The sequence below is a fragment of the Pezoporus wallicus genome, unplaced genomic scaffold, assembly GCF_028554395.1.
Source record: "Pezoporus wallicus isolate ANWC-B61680 ecotype Strahan unplaced genomic scaffold, APGP_CSIRO_Pwel_v1 contig_5601, whole genome shotgun sequence".
Classification (NCBI taxonomy): domain Eukaryota; kingdom Metazoa; phylum Chordata; class Aves; order Psittaciformes; family Psittacidae; genus Pezoporus; species Pezoporus wallicus.
Window position 1 is genome coordinate 954,830 of NW_026642944.1, and position 14,363 is coordinate 969,192.

A 14,363-nucleotide genomic window follows, 5' to 3' on the forward strand; every position below is an offset into this window, starting at 1 on the left:
TTCCAACAGGAAACAATTTTCAGGAAGAATTTGTGTTCTTTTTTTTCTGCAATCCCTCACAAGGACACAACTAATGTCTTCATAGGCTTATATTTTTATATTTCTGCAGTTAAACGTTCTAAGAAAACATCTCAGGCAGGCTTTCATGGCTTATGAGGTATGTGAAGGTCTCAGAAGCAGAAACATGATAAGCAGAATACTGCTGTCAGTTACCTTCATTTGTAACTGAAGTAATCCTGAATTTATGCCACTGTATCCGAGAAACAAATTTGACTCAACCTCCCTCACCATTTCTATCTTAAATAATCAGAAGATGAGCATTTCTTTAACTCATTTAATAGAAGGCTTTGTTTTTAAGAGTGAAAGTTCTAAATAAAAGTACTAACAGGATACAAAATTTGTTATACTCCAACTGTTCACTAAAATTCTTTTCTGTTTCTCAAGATGTGTGACAAGAAATTTCAAAAGATAGAAGGCTCATGAAATTTACCATGTTTTCAAACCCAGAATATGGGGCAAAAAATATTCTTTGGGGTTTTATCAAAGTATATACTTTCTTTCTAAACTAAAGAGACACTGTCAGAAGGATCTTCCTTTGAAACTTACATGGAGTATGAAGATTTTGTCTCAAATTGTTCCAGCTAAAAATCCATTGATTATTTTGATCTTCCAACAGAAAATTAGAAAATAACAAATAGTTTAAAAATCCTGTTTTCACAAGTTGGGAGTTCATGTCATTTTTCATGCACTGTAAGCCTGGACAGATGCATCTTTCATGATATACCATGCTCTCACACCCAAGTCTCTGATCTTACTGCAAAGTTTTCTGGCCCCCTGTTTTACTATATCTTTTAAACAAGTAAAATATATTGAGTTTCCTCAGTCCTTCGGCATGATTCCTTGAATAACTATTGCTGGTCTGTTGAAAAAATTTTCCGAGTTGTCAGCATCCAGGAAGACTGTTCCAGTGAGAGGCCCTGTAATGTTTGTTGGAAATTACTTCTCCACTCCCACCTTCAGGATTCCTGCTAATGCTTCTGAGAATTGCATTTAACTTCTTTCACAGGCAGCACATGTTTTAATATGCTTTTTAGTGTTGCTGCTTTCCAGGATACAGTATTCTACCTTAAATGTGTGCCTTGCAGGCTGTGTTTCTAGGTACATGAGACACCTATAAGCTGTGTTAAAATGATGCTACCAAAATGAATATATCTTAAGTAGCAGTTTACATCTCATTTACACCTCCAGTGAATTATATTAATAAATGCAGATATTGCTAGTAGTTCATGTTTTCATCAAATTTAATCTGAACCGATCCTATTAGAAACACCCATTTTCCTTTCACAGATACTTTTTTTCTGATATATCAGCTATCCAGAGTTTCCATGAGCCAAGATTTTTTGCATTCATTGTGGTATAATATTGTAATATAGTTCTGATGGAACAGTCTTTCCATGATCTTGGCTGTGGTTGATGTTAGCTTGCCATTTTGCAAGTTTACAAAAATCCATTTTACAGAGCGTTTAAGATCCTCTTCATTCTTTTTTGGAATAAAAATTATGTATTTTTTGCTGGAGATGAATTCCAAATTCAACTTAATTCCAAGCTCAATACAAAAACATTGATGTATCAATTATTCTGTTGGTGGCCATTACCAGCTAACATGCTCAGTAGTTTTATAACTATTGGCTAACATTTTTTTGTACAGCAGGTTCAAGTAATTCCATCCCTTCAACTTTTATTTTAGTTTCCATGGATTTTTAGTGATTTCTTTGACTTCCCCTTTCCTTTTTCTGTATTTTGATCCAAGACTATTTTTTTTCTGATGGTCCAGTGTTTTTTAGTCACATACATAGTCAGCTATTACAAGCACCTTCATTCCACTTGATGTTTACTTTCATAATTATAGCTGCCTTCAGTAATGATTGTCAGCTGGAAGCATCTAGGAAAGCCTTCTTTACTAGTTTCCAAATACCTTTCATGTTTTTCCCCGGTTTGAAGGATTCCTGATCAGGTTTGTTCTTGGTGTGACACCAAACTGTGTCATTCCTAGGATTTCTACAGGAGTTCTATGGATCCCTTTGTGCTGCAGGAGATAGTTTCTTCTTTCTTCATCTTCCAGGAGCTGCAGAAAAGGCAGAGTGCCTTCCTATAAATACTTCTACTTCTTCCTGACTACAGCTACAGGAGGGTTATTTGGAAGGTACCATTAGTATTATAGGCCTTACAGATTTTTAATATCTTCTCAAGTACTCAAAATGAAGAGTTAAGAAAGAATTTCCACCCATATCAGATTGGCAGAAACCATTGTATTTTTTTGAGGCCTGTAACGTATGTAGTAGCTGCAATAGACATTTTGGTGAAGCATGCTTAACTAACTGAAGAACATGGCTGCTGTGACACTGGCAAGAACACACAGCAGCAGAGGTAATTCCTCATGGTTCTTTGTACTTAAATACTGCTACTTATTCAATTTTTGTCTTCAGCTTTGAAAGACTGGCTCCTTTAAGGTACCCAGTATGTATGTTAGTCAGAAATGCATTCTATTTCCACATACGGAAAGGACCCGTATAACTACATCTAATTGATCTACTTGTACTCACACATCACGCAAACCTCCTAAATTGATATTCTGGAGATGGATACATTTTTTCCTGGAAGTTTTAACAAGCAGGGACACTGCTATTTCTGTTTTCTCAACTTTTTCAATAGTGTATTGCATTGTCTTAGCATTATCTAGTTTTGTGATTTATAATTTAATGCACAATTTAGTATACAATCAAAGTACTGTATTTCTGAATCATTTGTAACTCTAAACCATATACTATCCCTGCTGTCTTTCTTAAATAATCTATAACCAATGAGTTTAATATCCAGTCATGTGAGTCATACCACTGCATTTGAGTAATACCAGCTAGCTCATATTTCTTTTCCTAAGTTTGTATTTCCAATTACCCAACCTCAGAAAGATTATGGGAATAAAGATTGTTTTTTTCATCCCAGTTCTTGATGCTTCAGTGTATTTGGTCATAGGTACTTGCAAGTTCTGAAAAGACTAGATGTTATCTAGGATATATTTTCCGTTTTAACAAAGATGGAAGTAGTCCAAAAGTCATCCATCCTACCTTCCTCGAAAAAGTGTCCCAGATATCTATGTTCTTCTGGAGCAGTTTCCCTGAATTAAAGATGGTTCTCCTCATTTATATTAGAGGCAGAAATTACCTTGCTGCATGAGTAGCTCCAGCAGAGGATTAAACATAGGTAGGGAAGCTACCTATGCCTATCTTCCAAGTATTTGTATTTTCATTTCTGGTAGGTAGTATTCATCTGGTGCAAAGAAGTTTCCCTCCTGAGCACAGACAACTGGTAAATAAAACTTCCAATTTATGCCTGGAATAGATGAAGCAGGGATTCCTTGCAAAGCCAATAACAAGGAGACAAACATGTCTTAAAATAGCCAGAATGATGAGTTGGGATTAATAATAGCTTTTTCCCACGATTGTCAGAGAAATTAAGTTCAAATGCAACCATCTGGCCTGCTCCCCATGCAAACCTATTCATGAAGGAAATCATCTTTGATTTGATGCATGACAATCATGTATATGTTAAAAATGCAGATACATGCAAAGATGAAACTTGTACTACCCCACAGTAGGGATTCTAAAGCTGGTGGTGGACAGAAGGAAGAGGTGCTCCTGTGGTAATATTGCACAGACTCTGTGCAGGCAGAGGGAGGCAGAATATGTGTGTGTGTGTGTATGTGCGCGTGTGTGTGTGGCAGGGATGATGACACGTGTTTTATCTTTTATGGAACACAATGCAGGAGTTCTCCAAGCACTGCAACTGAAGAAGTCAGCAGCAGCAAAGTAAAAACTGTCTTTGTAGTCAGGAATAAAAATCATGTGGCTGGTGTCTTGTTTGCTGCTTGCGCATAAATGGAAAGGGGAAGGAACTGGATGTGAAACATTCGTTCTGTAGCAAAAATGAAGTACACCCTATGCACATAACAGTATTTAAGGAAGATATTTATACAATACAAAAGTAAAGCAACCCTGCCTGCACACACACTGCTGTATGGAAAGGTCTGTTATTTTCAGGAGAAAGTCCTTTGGGGCATGTAGTAGATGTGAGGGAGAGAAATAGTGTTCTAATGGATCACATGCACAGGATGCTAGAGCAAATCCAGAGGATCAAAATGTCATTTTATTTTGTGCCAGGTGAATCCTAGACATCTGTATAATTTATCAGGAGAGCCACACATTTGTAGATGTGCTTCCTATTTTCTTTTGTCAATGATAAAGACTATTGAAGGAAGAGTTCATGGGAGCCCCTAGTAAGAGAGTTCAGCAGTGTTTTCTTGGTCTTGGAGGTTATCCTTGAACAGAGATGCATTTAAGCTCAATCCCTTCTTTGTTCTGTATGCATACATGATGTAGCTTTAAAAGCAGACTTTTCTGCTTTGATTCCCAAGGTAATAGTATCCCTGTGATACAGACATGATTGCTATGCTTGAGCCCACTATTCCTTGACAAGGCCTCTTTCTTGCAGGTGGAACACATTATTTTTGGGGGGGGGGGGGAAGTATTTTTGTATCTACCCTTTAATTTAGCTCAGTAATACCTACATTTGACCAGAGCTTAATTGAACTGTGATAACTTCATAAATCCAACTGGTCTGAGTTGTCCTTTTTATGTGAATATTATCATGAGATTGCACAAAACTTCTCAATTTTGTGCTTCAAAAAAAGAAAAGTTAACTGTAATTACAGTAAATAACATTCTTCAATCAAAGATCAGCTTCTGGTTGCCTTACTCTTGCTGAGTGGCACCTTTATAATACAGATTTTATTGCCAATACTTAAGAAATACAAATAGAAAAACTGGTCCCATTGAGACCAAAAAGCACTAGTACCTTACCTGGAATATAAATACAGAATTTATATTAACTTATGTCTTTTGCTTCTTTCTCTGTCATGAGAAGAGCTGAACTCCACCCTCTCTGCACCTTCACATTAGAGAGCTATAGCCAGCATGAAAAGCTAGACAGAGCTTTCTCAAGTCTGGACAAACATCTCCCTCAGCCTCTCTATGTCATGTCTTCTATGCCCAAATCATCTTGTTAGCTGTTTGCTGGTCTTGCTCTAAGATGTCAATGTTTGTCTTGTACTGCCTCCACTTTTGGGCTCCTCAGTAGTGCAGGTGTGGCCTGAATGAGGAGGATAATCACTTCCTCAGCATATTGACTGTATCATCACTTATACATCCCAGTATGCAGTTAGCTTTCTTTGCTGCAAGGGCACACCACAGACTCGTGTTTAGCTCCTCGTCCACCACAGCTCCGAGGTTCTGCTCCAAGAAACTTTTCTGTTCAGTCAGTCTCCAGCCTCTACCAGTGTGCGTTATTGCACCCTCCAGGCAGGACTTCACATTTCACTTTGTTGAAACACCTGAGGTTTCTGAAAGCCTCTGTCTTTATCTGTCAAGGTCCCTCTGAATAGCTACCCTCTCCTCAAGTATCTAAAGTGTTTCTCTTAACACCCTGTGAACATTGCTGAGACTGTAATCTATGCCACAGTCCAGTTCTTTAAGCAAAATACTTAACAGTGTTAACCCCTGAGGAACTTGGCTAACAACTGGCCCTAAGTCTGTAGGGCTGAAAACAGACCTAACCCTTTGGGACAAAGCAGTGCAGCCAGTTGCTAACTCACCTCACTGTCTACCTGTCCAAAGCATATATCAACAGTTTGTGTGTCAATATTCAAACATATGCACCAACAGCATATTTCAGAAGTCCCTAGCATTTTATTTCTGTGCATATATTAGATATATGGGTCTCATGAGAATTTGTCAACTTGATCATTTGCTTTACGCATAGCTCCAATAGAGCACAAGAGTATGGTCACTCTCTGCCTTTATCAGATTGATAGGATAAGCTTGAGTTAATTGCTTATTCACAATTTTTCAGTCAATGCTTTTGATCACTGCCTCAGCTTCTGGCTCCTCACCTAAGGCATACTAAGGGCTGAGTTGATGTTTTTCAGTAATGGATTGAAACGTGGTTTCTGTGAGATGATCTGAATAGAATCATAGAATGGTTTGGGTTGGAAGTGACCCTAAAGCTCATCCAGTTCCAACCCTCCTGACATGGGCAGGGACACCTTCCAGTAGACCAGGTTGCTCCAAGCCTCGTTCAGCCTGGCCCTGAACGCTGCCAAAGATGGGGCAGCCACAGTTCTCAGGGCAACCTGCTCCAGTGCCTCACCACCTGCACAGTATTGAGCTTCTTCCTAAGATACTAGGAATGGAATTTGAATCTACCCTTCTCTAGTTTAAATCCATTACTTCTTGTCCTACAAAAGTCAGAATTTCATTTTAACAGATGTTGGTTCTGTTCTGAAAAGAGACAGCATCACTGAGGACATGGTCAGACTAAGCTCTGAATCCCTAGTCTTTGCTTAGGTTTGCAAAAACATTCTCACTGTTGTCTGTCTGCTTGACTTCCATGAACCTTCAACTTCCTACAGGAACATTGAATTTGTTTTAATTTTAAAGAAGTCTAGGCTTGAAAACAATTTAGTTTCTTTATTAGCTGTACTAACTGACCCTCATGCTCTTAACATTGGTGATTAAACAGCAAAGAAGCTGCAAAATATGTATTGAAGTCAGGCTACTATATCTTATGTGGATACAGGAGTTACTTGAGGCATTTAGCAACAGCTCCATAAAGAATTTATCTAGAGAGAGCCAGCTGTACGACGTGACACCTCCTGAGATTTTCAAAAGTCAAGTAATCTGATTATAAAATTTAAGTATTTGAATATTTTGTGGTTTAGTGGTGATCTTGGGTGTCTTTGATAATGGACTGACATGATGATCTTGAAGATCTTTTCCAACCTAGTGGATTGCATGTTCCTATAGTTCTATTCCACTGGAAATCAGCTCTGAAATTACAAGAATAGCTTTCTTTGTTCTATTGTTTTATTTTCAGCCAAGAGTGTGGCTTGCTGAGCATATCTACTTGCAGCAGACCTTCAAAGGCCAGCATCTGTCAATACACACACCTTATCCTCCTGTCTATAAGCCCCAGCTGCTTCCTCTGCGTATTTAGTAAGCAAAACCGCTTCACTGTGTTAGGGAAAACAGTTTCTCAGCAGCAGGCACTTGGCACAAAATGGGACATTTCAGCTCTGTCTCCACTGTGCTTATAATGGGGTAAGCCTAAACTGTCTGGATGTTTGTACGCAGGCTGAATGTATCAGCCTCACCCCTTGTCCTTTGCAGTGCAGATGCTGTTCACAGACATGCCTTTGGAGAGTAGTACTGGTGACTAGAAACTCTGTAACAACCGACAGCTCCATACTCCTGTAGCAGAAAAACTGCCCCGGTGCAGGTGTAGTTATAGCTTCTCTGTCCATGTTAACTTCTGTACTTCTTCCTGTGATCCCTTCAAACCAGCAAGCATCACACAGTGACCCAGCGCTTCACTTCTCTTCCCTTCAGCCTTATCTGAAGAAGCAGTTGGGAAAAGTCCTGCTTGCTTCACCTATCAGTCCTTCCCAGCCTAAACATGAGTGTTTGAAGGCTAGAGATGGTCTGTGATGTTCTTTCCCAGCTGCTCTCTGGGGAAGGCTGAATTGTACTACATCTCTATCTACTCCCCCACTTTTGCAGCCCTCAGACTGCCTGTGAAAGTGGTGTAGGGGGTTGTTCAGTTATCTGAAAGTGTTTTTGAGAATTCTGGTACATGTCTCTGTGTATAACTTCAGGCAATAGTTGTTATGATTTTGAAGAGTACTTCGCTCACAGTCCCTAAATATTCTTACAGGTCTGGACCACTGTGGCACCAAAGGGATTATTAATTTAAAGATTCTATCTGCTGCAGACAGAGATTTTTCTTTTTTTTTTTTTCCTGCAGTAAAAATGCAAAGGTTCCACTGTTTCTTTCCCAGGTGATTCAATCCAAGAGCATGATTTACATGCAGATTTTTTTTAAGGATTAAAAAGTTTGTGGTCAGTGTTGTTGATACCTGTGAAATAACCAGGTTATGCTAATCTGAAGGTAGGATGTTACTAGTTCAAGCAGCTGTATTTCTTTTGAATAATTATCTTGCTTCTGTTTCATCTTGACATTTATTTGCAGCAAATGGAAAGTGAAAAAAGGGAGAGGATAAGAAAGCAAGATCTAGACAAGTTTTGGAGTTTGTGGGGTTTTTTTTTCATTATTCTTTGTTGGATGGAAAATCAATATAAAGTCCTGTATATACCTTGTAGAGAGGCATTAGCATTTTATTATTATATTATTATTTAGTTATATCAGTATGTTATATTTATTAGTATTTGGATCTGGTCTGATGACAAAGAAGGGGAAGAGCAGTTTTGGTAGGAGGCTTGCCAGACTGGTCAAGGAGGCTTTAAACTAGATGGGGGGGCATCATTCCATCCCAACACACCCATTCAGTTGCCAGCACCTATAATAAAGGCTTGGAGCAATGTAGAGATACCCCAGCCGCTCCAGCCAATGAGCTGGCTTCATCTGGAGCTCAGCTCAGATGCCTCTGACATGAGCTGGCAGGGTGCGCTCACAGCCCAGAAAGCCAACCGTATCCTGGGCTGCATCAAAAGGAGCGTGACCAGCAGGTCAAAGGAGGTGATCCTGCCCCTCTACTCTGCTCTTGCGAGACCTTACCTGGAGTATTGTGTGCAGTTCTGGTGTCCTCAACATAAAACCAACATGGAACTGCTGGAACAAGTCCAGAGGAGGGCCACGAAGATGATCAGGGGACTGGAGCACCTCCCGTATGAAGATAGGCTGAGAAAGTTGGGGTTGTTCAGCCTGGAGAAGAGAAGGCTGCGTGGAGACCTCATAGCAGCCTTCCAGTATCTGAAGGGGGGCTATAGGGATGCTGGGGATGGACTCTTCATTAGGGACTGTAGTGACAGGACAAGGGGTAACAGGTTCAAACTTAAACAGGGGAAGATTAGATTGAATAGAAGGAGGAAATTCTTTCCTGTTAGAGTGGTGAGGCACTGGAATGCCCAGGGAGGTTGTGAATGCTCCATCCCTGGCAGTGTTCCAGACCAGGTTGGACAAAGCCTTGGATGAGAAGGTTTAGTATGAGGTGTCCCTGCCCATGGCAGGGGAGTTGGAACTAGATGATCTTAAGGTCCTTTCCAATCCTAACTATCCTACGATTCTATGATATTGTATTCCCCTTCCCATCCCTGAGTCCTATTAAGTGAAAAGATACCCTGACCAATGCTTATCTCCAGTATAACATTGTACCTTATAGAAATTATTGTTGCTCTCATCAGGTGAAAAGGGTAACTAGCTACTTTCCTGAGGAGGAAAGTGGGCAATTCTGTTATCTTCTTTGTGATGGCCACTCCATATAATCATACTGGTGCATCTACCGGTGGGTAGTAATGGTCCACAGCAGCCATCAGAGAAATTGTGAAGAGGCAGTGTACAGCAGTGTTTTCTTAGCAGCCTGTGACTTGTGGTGCTCCTTGAACTGCAGCTAGCACGTTTGCAGACTGAAAGTATAGTCAATCTGGCATACAGATAAATTCTTCCTTTCTGGAATTAGTGCTTTTCCTGTTGGGTTATGTCACCTGGATGCTGAAGTACCGGCTGTACTACATGGAGGGAATGCCTGAGAAAAAGCAGTGAGGTGGCATGAACTGGCAATTGTGTTTGATCTGCTCTTTTGCTGTGACTGTAAAGCTGTCAGCAGTTTAGAAGCTATGCCTCAGTAGATTCAGTGGGAATGAACAGGGCAGTGGCACTGTTTAAGCCATGTATAATAGCAGCCAATATGAACAAATTTGTTGAAATAGTGAGGTTCAGGTCTGCAACTCTGAACTTTTTACCGCTTACTGTGAATTAAGTCAGCAGTTTGTTTTGGTTTTTTTTTGTTTGTTTTTTTTTTAATGTAAACTATGCCACATACCATTTCATACTTTCCTAGAAGAAGAAAGGAACAACTCTGGCCAAAGAGCTGTCTAGTCTGGACAGATTATTTGAGCTAAAAGAAGTTACTCTTTCATATTATCTCCATTAAATTACTTTAGAGTAGTGGAAATGGCTTTGGAAGCCGTTTGTAACAAGTTACAGAAAGCTTTCCCTGAAGAAACAGGGAAAGAGACTCTATAGACTGTGGAAAAAAAAAAGGGAAGAAATTTTAGTATCCTCTATGAACCAACACAGAGTCAAAGGGCTCAGAGTAAGGAGGATTTATTGCTATTCACAAAATTACATTAAAATAAATAAACACAGGGATGTGTGTTCAAAACATATCTGGGAGAGCCTCTGAAATGCAGGTTACCATTGCAGCATAATCAGGTGGGGACTAGGGGGTTTGGAGATTCAAAGCGAAGTTTGCATTGTGTTGATTCAGATCAAAGTGAGAAGGAGGATTTTCAACATAGGTCTTGGGCTTGGCACAGCAGCCCATGAAGTTTCATTTCTAAGGGGTGTCTATATAATACTTTGAGGTGGATGTGGCTCAGGATCTGAACTGAAAAGGTGCAGCACCTTGGCTTATTTGGAGGAGGGGATACAAGCATGTGGAGGAGACACAAGGAGTATGAGCAAGTCTCAGTCCATTTAGTTTTGTGTAGGTAACTTGCACCAGCAACATTTCCAATATAAATATTTTTTTAAGTCTAGAATTAAGACTCCTGACCCGTTTGCTGCTTGTTGTCTGTTTGATCTGCCTTAAAGCAGCCTTACAGCCTGTAAACTGCTGTAAAAAAAATCTCTACTATGGCTCCTACAGGAAGCCAAGAAGCAGCGCTTGAGTCCTGGCGTTGTTAACTTCTGGGTTATCTATGAGTACCCTCTAAGGGTTTCACTAGGTAACTGCAGAGAGCAACAGGGAACAGCGCACATGAAAATAAAGTACGAATGAGTACATCACTGCAGCTGTGCAGAACTGATTGTATATGCTGTATCCCACAGATTCAAACGATACTTCCCAGCAAAGGTCAGTGAGCCGTATTTTGAGCTTTTATGCCTTCTACAGGCTGTTGCATCCCAATTGCTGTCAGTGTGCTACTGCATAGAGCTCTCACTTGCTTTGCTAAGGCCCAGCTCTGGGCCTGCTACTTCTATAGCGCAAGCTGATAAAAGCGTGTTTCGGCTGATCTGTAGTAACAGTTGTACCACAGAATCTCTTAAGCTGCAGATAAAAACTCCAACCCCAAGTGAAATTTCTGTGGAAGCGCCCTCTTCCGTAATTTATTCTATTGTTTCTGCTTAGTTCCTGTTAAAAATATATCAGTCTTACCAGAACTCTTTTTCTGTTGGGGGAGGCAGAGGTATTTTACAGGAGCATAAAATCTAGAAGAACAAGCCCTAATCTTTTTTCAACACATTCCTTCAGTTTGCTTCCCAGGATATACATAAATGTTCTGGTATGTATCACACCATACCCAGACCCTTAAAAGACTCTTTGACTCATTTGGCTGAGAAGAGGATAAAGGGGAAGGAAAAGCAGATAAAAAAATGAGATGTGTTTTTGAATCCTAAGTCAAAACACCAAGGTACTGTTTAGGTTTTTTTTCCCTGTATTTATAGAATATTAAGTCTATTTTGTAGAAATGATTATTCACTTCTATTCCGTGAATGAAAGGTGTTCTAGATAGTGAAAGCCAATTAGTTTCCATCTGGTGAAGCAATCTTACAATTAGAAAAAAACCCGAGTACATACCTTCTCTTCATATTTCCTAATAAATGTTATTCCAACTAATAGCCATCTAACTATTAGTATAGATTTGTGACTGAATTTTCTAGGTAAAATAGAAAACTTAATTTCAGTCCCCTTTATTGCAGTAAATTAATGTATACAAAAGAGGAGTTTCTTACTGTTCAAATCCATACGCTTTAATTCAAACATTTATTAAAACCAACCTTTTGTAATGAGAAACACAAATACTTAATTTCAGTACCCAGGATGCATAGCTGATATTTGTATTAATGTTTTTCTGTCTCTTTTTATACAACTCTATCCTGTAAGAGCTCCAGAGTCTATTAAGTTGCTGTCTTTTAAAGCATTCTTTGATGATGAAACTTGTATAGTCTGTGATTACTGCTTCTCCGTTCTGATCACAATCTATGAGTGGAATCTTATTGCTAGCATGAACAAGGAAATCACATAGACAGATTCATGGTGACCTGTAATTTTAGTACAATTAGTTTCTGCATTGTATGAACCTTATGCTTGAAGTTCCAAATAAGACAGACCAAGTCAATTCATTAAAGGCCCATTTAAATATGTAAGCGATGAAACTCAGTCTGTCTGGAAACTGAATGTGTGAAGTGATACTGCATAACCTTATTGAAAAACAGTTACAGCAGAGAGACACTCAAATGCATACTAAAAATAAATGGCTTCCTGGAAGTTAGTAAGCAGAAGCAGGGATTTATATGCTCAGTATAGAACCTGTTCAGATTCAGGTTCTGCAATTGAAATTACTCCTAAAAGGTGTTGCTTAGAGATGGGTTGCAAATTTAGAATGAATATGAAGGATCTGGAAATACAGCAAATAAATAAAAGAGACTTTCTGATCAGCAATGATCAGCAATGCCAATCTCCATCTACCATGGACAGCTATAGCATTTCTAGCTCCCTTTTAGAGCTAACTATATTGTTTCTCATTCCACTCTACAGGAAAGCTGCCATCAACTCCAGTTCTCAGAGGGTTAGACCCATTTGTGGCTCATAACGCACTGCATAATGCTGAGTGGGTTATACCTATTTGGTTACTGGCCATCATTGTCTTTCTCTCTTAACAGCTTTTCTTCCCTCCAGGTTTTATGACACATTCTTAAAGAACTGCTATACCTTGTAATGCTCCAATTTTTTCTATTTATTTCTACTGCTGATATCACACTACTAACACCTGCTCCAGATTAAACTGGTGTTTTCTTGAACAGTAGTCAAATTTGTATGCAGCTTTTCAAATGAATTTCTACCAATGCCTTTCACTGTTTTGAATATTGCCTGCTCTACCCTCTGCAAAAACAGATTTGCCATCTTCTGTGCAGCACCTACTGGTGTGGTTCAGTCATCCTTTCCTTTAGTATAATGCAGTATATTTTCTTTATGTTCTTTCTTGGTCAATTCTAGTTGATGATTCTCTTGCTTTTTGCAAGATTTTTTTTCTTTGTTTTTTGTCAGTCTGCAAATGTTGTTGAACTCAAGGCCAGTTCCAGCAGTTCAGCTTTCAAGATCATGCAACTCCCTTTCTTCCTCTACAGAGATAGTGCTATCTGCAAGGCACCAGTTCCCTGAAAACTTGAAGATCTGCATATAATCATGCTATTATGTAGAAGAGAAGGCTTGGGGGAGACAATATAGGAGCCTTCCAGTTCAAGAAATCTGGAGAGGGACTTTTTACAAGGGCATGTAGTAACAGAACGAGGGTGAATGGCTTTAAACTAGAAAAGGGCAGATTATATTAGATATTAGGCATAAATTCTTTACTGTGATGAGGTGGAGCACTGGTACAGGTTGCCCAGAATAGCTGTGGATGCCCCCATCTCTGGAAGTGCTCAAGACCAGGGCTTTGAGGCAACACAGTCTAGTGGCAGGTGTCCCTGCCCTAGATGGAACTAGGTGATCTAAAGGTCCTTTCCAACACAAACCATTCTATGATTCTGAGATTGCCAAGTTTTATTGGCATAACCACCCATTTTGTGAGGAAGTTTTAAAGTTGACACTAAACCCCAAACTTTTTCTTTCAACAGAAATTTTCCAGGTCCATTTTATAATTCTTTTATCAATGCCAGGTTTCTTCAGTAATGGTGAATTCTCATGCAGGATGTATCATACATTTTACCAAACCCTTGATAGACTAAATATTTGCTTACATTTTTTTTTGTTTTTTCCTCCTGTCTTTTTCTGGAAATCCAATTATCAGCTCAACCTGACACAGTCCTCTTCCAAACAGTCCACATTGAATTCCATTCCAGTTTTCACTAATCTACAAGCTTTCCCTAGGAACTTTGACATACAGCTCTTAAAATTCTGAAATTAGACTAGCAGAGCAGATTTTAACTTCATAATACGTTAACTGGCATTCATCAGCTGCTCGATGTTTTCAGAAGCATATTAAAGCAAATTTTATTGGGGGCGGGGGGTGGGGGTAGTGAGGATGATTGTTTCCCTCCTCCCATTCTGGAAACTGCCTTGGTACTTAACACCACTTTGGTATGGAAGCAGTCCTTCCATCTAGTGCCACCAATTTAGTTCTGTAACATGACTGCTGTCAGAAATCCCATGGAGCTTCCAAAATATTTTGGTGCTGTGAACTTTCTTTTGCTGGATGGTTACTAATAGCACAGTTATAGATTGAAACTCT